The sequence below is a fragment of the Tachysurus fulvidraco genome, chromosome 14 (assembly GCF_022655615.1).
Source record: "Tachysurus fulvidraco isolate hzauxx_2018 chromosome 14, HZAU_PFXX_2.0, whole genome shotgun sequence".
Taxonomy (NCBI): domain Eukaryota; kingdom Metazoa; phylum Chordata; class Actinopteri; order Siluriformes; family Bagridae; genus Tachysurus; species Tachysurus fulvidraco.
The window spans coordinates 18,454,090-18,462,694 of NC_062531.1; positions in this window are offsets into that span (position 1 = coordinate 18,454,090).

Sequence of the window (8,605 nt, forward strand, 5' to 3'; positions counted from 1 at the left end):
AAATGATTTAATAAAAACCTGATGAGTGAACTATTCTGGATATTTATTCTGTTCAAATCCTTGTTCAAATTTATTTATTTTTTAGCCTTTGTCAACTAAAGATGACTGCTCTCCTAACAGATTTAAAGGAGATCTGTGTAATTAGTCCATTGCAATAAAAATATCTTGTCCTAATTTGACAAGAAATGCTATGCTATAAACATTAACAGTTATTAAGCACAACTAACATCATCTCTGTCTGTTTCTGTAACTGTGACAGTTCAAAGTGTGAGTCCGTAATTTTTTCAGCTCATATTGTAGTCTATATATGCTAATGTTAAACCGTTGTTGAAAGGTGGAGCAATCTTTTTATTACTGGTCGTGGAAGGTGCTCAGAATTTGTGATTGAATTTAACATAAGCTGGCTGAGTGTTGGATAACTGTTAAAGCTATTTTCATACATTTTTCATACCATTATACTATACAGGATTCTACAGGGAACCAAAACTAGGGGCACAAATAGGGGATACGACAACCTGGACACAGTCCCAACTCATGATACACACACACACACACACACACACACACACACACACACACACACACACACACACACACACACACACAAAACAGACACACTACAGACAATTTAGACATGCCACTCAGTTTACAACGCATGCCTTCAAACATTTGAGGAAATCAGAGGAAACCCCTGGAGCACAGGGAGAACATGCAAATTACCTTCACAATGGACGGACACAGGAACTGAGTCCCCAGCCTCAGAGCTGGTTGCATTTGTAAGGAACTGTAAATGAACAAACCATGAGACATGGAGATTTATTTCATCGAATACCTTTCAATACTTATTTAAGTTCATGTACAACCACTGAAAATTCTTTTTAAACCCATGCCCACCATGTTTTACATACTTTGGGTCTCACCTTGGACCATCACTATGGCCATTCTCATCAACACAAGTGACAAGACAAACCCTGACAGTGGGTCGCACTAAAAAATAACAACCAGCACTCAAAAATAGTTGACAATTGCTAAGTGTGTTGATACTACTACCTATTATGCATGAGAATCACTCAAGGTCAAAAAAGGAACTATTTAAGGCACAAATATGATATTGCTCTAAATTAAGAATATGAAAAAATACTCAATACTTTATTTAGGGTTAGCAACAGAACATGCATTTTACATTTTATTTACATCATATTTACATTATATGCATTAGATCATTACATAGAATTGTGATAAAAATTGAGTTTTAACACTAGAAATTATAAACATATGCAGTTATGTTAAATAAAAACTTGTGTTAAAACTATTGATCATGAAAAATAAGCCATGATTGTTCTGATTAATTTGTTGAATTTATATATTTCATGTGACATAGTTGATAAATGTGTTAACTGAGTGCAATCTGGGGTGCCATATCTGAATATGCAGTATATAAATCAGCTCAAAAAAAAAGCAGTACTAAAAACATGTAGATTATATACACAAGCAGACCTAATACTGCAGGAAAACCACTGACCTGGCAATAATGTCTATGCCAATATGTACTGTAGATGTCACTTTAGACCTAATATGGGAGGCAGAGAAAATCATATGTAATACTAATCTCTGCTAATTTCCCCACATTTAGTACAAAGAACAGAATAACCACAGTCACACATTCCCATTTCCCCTATTTATTTATGTGATCTTTTTCTCAAATCCATATGTTTGAAGGGAAGAAGTGCATTTTTTAAGGTTTTGCATGCACACTGTTTAAATTACAGGTTTAGACTTGCACAGCAGTTTTGTATACAACACACAAGGTTTTACACGCAGAATGTTGCCTAATTATGACTCAAAACAGCCACAAACAGGTTGGTACATCTGGCCCTCAGTCTGTAAAACCTGGTGAAGGTTTACAGTGAGCAGCATCGTGGCTTTGCAATTGTCTTAAAGAGACACTCCTCCCAGGATCTCATGACCTCTATTCAAGTATGCCAGTGCATTCATTGCCTCTAACCAGTGGACTTACCTTATTTTAGACAGCAATGCCCCTTTATGGTGTTTACCAAATACCTTATAGTGACCCACTAACTGGCCGTCTCTGCCATGTAGAAACAACTCACTGGATGCAATATTTGTGACATTTAGCAAATGCCCTTATCCATAGGATAATTCGGGATAATTTACACAATCCAGGATAACTTACACAAGTTCTTTGTAGTCTCTATAAACAACATATCAACAATATCCTTATGGTAATTTGCTAGGTCAGGGACCAAGGTGTTTTTTCCTTGAGGTAGAATCTGAGTGCATCTGTTTCTTGTGCCCCATGCAGCATTCATCTTGTTCAGACTCACTTGATTCTATAAAAAACCCCGTGCATTTGCATTCATCTTACACTATCAGAAACACAGAGCATTTTAGTGCCTTTAATGCACAGCAGGGCACCTCACCTCTTCTGTGTCTTACAACCTACCCCTACCATGTTCCCTCAGCTACTTTAGTGGTGGCTCAACTTGTTAAGGCTCTGGGATCTTGATATGGGTTCAAGTCCCAGAATTGTCCAGCTGCCAATGTTGGGCCCTGTTCTCTAACCCCAACTACCAAAGTTGGGATAGGATTAAAAAAATGTCACTGTTCTGTAATGTACTGTATATGTGACAATAATTAAGGCTTCTTCTTCTTCTTCTTCTTAGTACAAGTGTATTATGGAAACTAACAATGTTTAATGATGACAACCAATGACGATCATTGGCTAAAATGAGACCCTATTATGAGTGCCATTCACATTCACATGAATTCCCGTAGCATAATTCCTGTCCACCCGAACTCATCCTATAGGTAGTCTCAGGAGGGCTATATGCAATCCATTACACGTGATGACTTTCACAATACCAATTTTTGCAAACCTTGGTTAGTTTCAGACTAAACTGCACCTTGAAAGCCCACTAGGAGTATCTTAAGTCTAAAAAAAACCCCTGTTGATGAGTACCATATGAAAAGGAAATATAAGCATTTTTAAATAAATAAACAAATAACTAATCTATGTGCTTAATGAAGACATAGGTTATAATATTTGTTTGAAGACAGCCAGAATTTATTTTACCAGATCTGTGCTAGTATAGGGAGGAACCTTAATGCATGGCTTTCTTGTACTCTGAGATATGCTGGGTCCAATCAAGCCAAACTAGTAGCTCAGAGTGTGTGTAGTTCAGAGTAGAGTGTAAAGAGTCTTTTAAAGTATGTAGGAGATACTTTACTTTCTGTAAAGTAGAGAGAGCTGCATTCACATTCGGATTTAGCTGTTGGATGGTGCACAGGGGAAGACAAGGAACAAGTTGCAGTAGTCCAGGGTTGTAATGGCAAGGAACTGTATAAGAATCTGAATAGCCACTGTGGATAAAAATGGGGGATGTGGTAGCTCAGTGGTTAAGGTGTTGGGCTACTGATCGGAAGGTCTGCCACTGCTGGGCCCCTGAGCAAGGCCCTTAACCCTCAGTTGCTCAGTTGTAAGTCACTCTGGATAAGGGTGTCTGCTAAATGCCATAAATGTAAATGTAAATGTAAAAATGGCCAGATCCTCCAGATGTTTTAAAGAAGAAACTTGCATGATGGTCAGATTCACAATGTAAGACAAGAATGACAATTATCAAGGGTTACCCTAAGGTTGTGTGAAGTAACTGATGGAAATGTCTGAGAATTGTTCAGTGAGATCACAAAATTTTGACTTGGATGCATCTCCAAGAATGCACAACAGCGTAGTCTTGTTGGAATTTAGTTTCAGTTGATGAGCTGTCATTTATGATAAGATGTCTGCCACATCTGCCAGACATGCTGAAATCTGTACAAAAACATGAGTGTTTGAGGGAGAAAAGGAGAGGATGAGGTGAGTGTCATCAGTATACAGTGGCATGAAAACCACATGATGAAAAGCCCTCCTAGGGAGAGTGGGTATAGAAAGAAAGCAGAAGAAGATGCAACATTAACCCTTGTGGGACACCACTGGAGATCCCTTCCATGCCACTTGATATGACCTTACTCCTCCGAGTAAAAAGCAAACCATTTCCATGCTTTGTCAAGAATTCTAAGACTCAGGATGATGGGTAAAAGAGTCTTGTGGTTGACATTGTTGAAAGCTGTTGAAAAATCAATGAGGAAGCAGACTGATGACAGTTTGGCTGCTCTAGCAGCAAGAAGCTTCTCAGTAATGGCCACAAGGGTAGTTTCTGTGTTGTGTGCCATTTGGTTTGGCTCTTGACAAGCCATTTTCATCTTTAAGAGCAGACACATTGATATTCTTGACCGTGGATATTCTTGAAAACTGCTTAGCATCACATCCAAACCCACTACAAGATAAGATTTTTTTGCATGGAATTTCATAAACAGATAACATGGCCACATACCTAGAAAAAGATGCTTCGAATTGACTGTGAAAATAATATCCACAATAAAAGACTTTCTACTTTGCACCACATCAAACAATGTATAGAGAACATGGACTCAGAAGAGCTGACTCTACACTGTTTCTGACCAGTATCATGAGGTTGCTTTCAAAGAATGACCCATAATTGCATGCTGTGTGGTCAGTGTTTTGTGCCACAATAAGATCCAGTCTGAAGGCTAGCAGGCATGAAAGTAACATGAACATCTAGAAGTATAGCCTATTTGGCCAGAATAGCCATTAACATACTGGGCATAAAGTTTGTGTATTTACAAATGTTTGTGCATAGCTCTTCAGGAGGTGTTCCAAATTAGCTGAACTACCTACTGGTACAGTTGTCGTACACTGGGCACAGGACCACAATGAAATGGCTTGTATGGCAGAATTGGGCAATATATGACAATATACAGTATTACATTTGTTTTTGATCTGTATAGAATGTATAGAAGTGCCAGTTGGACCACACATATAACATGTTTCGTTTTCTGTACTAATAGAGAAGCATCTATCTACTAGTCCTCAGATTAGTTCCAGGCTGTGAATTGTTTGTAACTGCCCTGCAAATTTTTCATTTAACCTGGATTAATATGGCTGCGATGGCATTAGATTTCCAAATGGAGGGGTAGAAATGTCTATTGTTTAACATAAGGCAGTGAAATAAATTGTCTCTGTATTGAGAAACAAGACTTCTGTGCCTACTGTATGTATCTTCGAATGCTAGATTACTCAAGGTCTTACGCATACAGTATTAGCTGTAGTGCGGCTTATAAAGCAGGGCCAAGTGGTTTAAATAAAAAGCATGCAATGAAGAGAGGCTGTACAATTTTAAGCCAAGAGCAAGGTTTTAGATAAGGAATCCATACAAACACACATAAACAATCATCTTTTAAAACACATCAGATGAGTTGAGGATAGGAATAACTTGCAGAATGACTAAAACTACAGGAACAACCCAAGTTTGATGCTAACTAGCTTCCACAACAACAATTCTCTCTAAACAATTTACAGAAGTAAAGAAAACAAAAGATATGATTAGAAACTCTTAAATTAAAATAAAATTAAAACTATAAGGAACAAAATAAACTGTGACAGTCAAATAGAACTATCAACAAAAACTGTTTTGTAATTTACTCAGCATATACTAACTTGTTTGTCCACACAACAGCAAGAGACTTGTATATAAGTTCTGAAAATGATTTTAAAAGCATCATTTTATGACTTCAGAACAGTGTGATGACAGGATACTTTCAGCCAGGGTGGGCTCATTCCACAACAAAGGAGACTCAAACACAGCAAAGGAGATTGCTTTTTACTATGTAGATACCCCACCAGCCAAGGTATTAGCATTCCTCATCAGCCATGTTGCTTATGTAATAATATGCCGATAATGAAAAAAATAAGGAAGGACAAATAAAAACCTTACAATAAGATAGCTGTAAAACTGCACATAGAATCTATCAGCACAGAATATCTTGACATGGAAATTTTTCATCTCTATTTCTTACAAAAACATTTTGGATCCATCAAATTGTAAGGGCATCTCCTGTACACAGCCCGATCATTCTAGAACATAGGTTAGATCATTCAAAAACATTGATATTTTGTATAGCCATTCCATCCTTGATTTGGATGCATGTTTCGGGTCCATGACAAGCTGAAAGATTTAATCTTCAGCTTAATAGCATACACCTGAAGGTTTTGTACTAAAATCAAATGGTATTTTAGTTATTCATGATTCGCTCCACCGTGAAAAAAAAAAAACATTATTTGCTGAGGAATCGCAATCCTAAAGCATGATGCTGCCACCACCTTGTTACATGGTAGATATGGTCTTCTTATTTTTTTTTTTTTATTGCACCAGACACAACTTAATTATTATACCATCTGGAATTGGTGAAATTGTCATACAATAACAACATTTTGCGACATGGTTTAAGGAGATTTCCTGGCTTGGAAGATTGTTGTCACATGCAGAGAGTAATCAGTCAGTATGTCGGATATTCCTGCAACTCCTGTTGTGTTGCGCTAGGTCTCTTAGCAGCCTCCTTTTCCAGTTTCTGTGTTGTCTTTCAATAAATTTTAGTGGGATGTCCTGTTCTTGGTGATGTCACTGTACTGCTCCATTTTTTCTGTTTGTTGATGTTGGCCTTTACGATGTTCCATAGTAAATCTAATGTTTGGAAATTCTTTCATACCCCTCTACTGATCCATATCTTTTGAGAAATAAGATAACATTCATGCTTTGAAAAATCTTTGCAGACCATGGCTTCAGCAGACCGATGAAACCGAGATAATGTGAATAAAATCCTACAGAAACAGCTGATCTTTATTTGAAGTTAATCAGAATCATTTCACTGATGACAGTTGTATGATCAGTACTTTTGAACATGAGATTGAATGTGATTGGCTCATTCTGAACACATATTTGCCATATCCCCAAATATTAAATTAAATAAATGTGCACATTTATGCAACCAGGTTATTGTAAATGGTGATTGTTCTTTGTTTATTGTAACCTATTTATCTCTAAAATTTATCTAATTGTTTTTTACTTTGTATTACTTAATTTGTATATACTTTATTCACACTGATTGGAAAAAAATCTGAGATTTGTCTTGGTTTACTTTGTTCAAAATCATAAAAACATGGCATTTTAACAGGAGTGTGTAGACTTTTTTCTTACCATGTATATAGGAGCACAGTTTGCTTTTTATTTTACAAAATCAGTAATGTTAAATTTAAATTAAAAAACTAAATAATCATCAAACATTTGATGTTAGTGTATCATTGCATTAATTAGCTGCATTAGTGATATCAGTGGAAGGTCCTCAAAAGGATAATAAAACTAGGATTGTGTGTGTATTTGAATAGATTTTCCTGTATTGTGTCTAGCAACATGTGTTGGTTATATATGCGGACCCATTTGTGAATTACGCATTATTTCAAATCATAATGCTGTCAACAAACACTTAATGAATGTTCAAGAGCATTTAATTTTTTATTAGCTGACCATGTACGTACATTCTCAAAGATCTCTCTCTTTTTCTCTCTCTTTCTTTCGCTCCCTCACTCTTGTAAACTCATCCAGATGTTGCCTGACTTTGCACCCACAGAATAGGGGGGTTAAGGGCCTGAGAAGAGTGAGGTGGTGTTCAGCAGTATAGTGGAGGAGGGAAGACAGCGTGTTAGGCTGTGTTTTGCGTGTGGTGGTGGCTTGGAGGGAGGTAGAGATGGTTTAGAGGTGGTTGGAAGACATTTTGCTTAGCGGGAAGAGGTTATGAGTGTGTGTGTGTGTGTGTGTGTGTGTGTGTGTGTGTGTGTGTGTGTGTGTGTGTGTGTGTGTGTGTGTGTGTGTGTGTGTGTGTGTGTGTGTGTGTGTAAGGAAGTAGTAAAGAGGGTGGATGTTGGGTAGCGGTCGACTTTCTCGGTTGTATTACTGAGAACTTGTGGTGCACTTTGGAAGGGCATGGGGATTTGGGTGGCATTGCTGAAGATAAGAGAAGGAGGTTAGATTGATAGAAAGCAGAAATGATGCTACAAATGGGTAAGGGGGGGGTGGAGAGATGAATGAGAGCGAGGAGGATGTGGTGCACAATTTGTGGTTGTCTGAGGAAGGCTTTTTGATTTTGTTTCCCCCTTTCATGGTGAAAGACACTAATCGTCTAATCATCCAACATGTCCATATCTGTATCTCAGACGCTCTCTGGTTCTATCTAACGCCACCTCCCCCTCCCCCCCTTATTCTGTTTCTCAAGTTTTTCTCTTACTTTCCTGACAGACAAACACACTTCCTCACTCTCTCAAGCTGCATACATACATGAAAAGAAAAGTGTTTTGACTCAATGCATCCAGACAAATCCGCTTCTCAGTCTCCTAATGAAACAATGACAATGACAGACACACACAAAATAAAGCCCCCCGGAGCAATCTAAACAATCTCACACACCAGGACACAAAGGACCTCATTGAGAAAGCAAGTAACCTGCATTCTTTGTAAACAAAGCAAGTCTGTGAATTTGCCGATGAACACTTCCAAACAGACATTTGCTGATTAAACACTGTAAATGAATGCACACATGGGTCTCTTCTGTAATATTCTGTATTAGCAAACCTCAGTCATTAGATTTTCTGAAAGAGCCATTGTGTCTCGAATGGAAAGATTCCGGACATACCTGT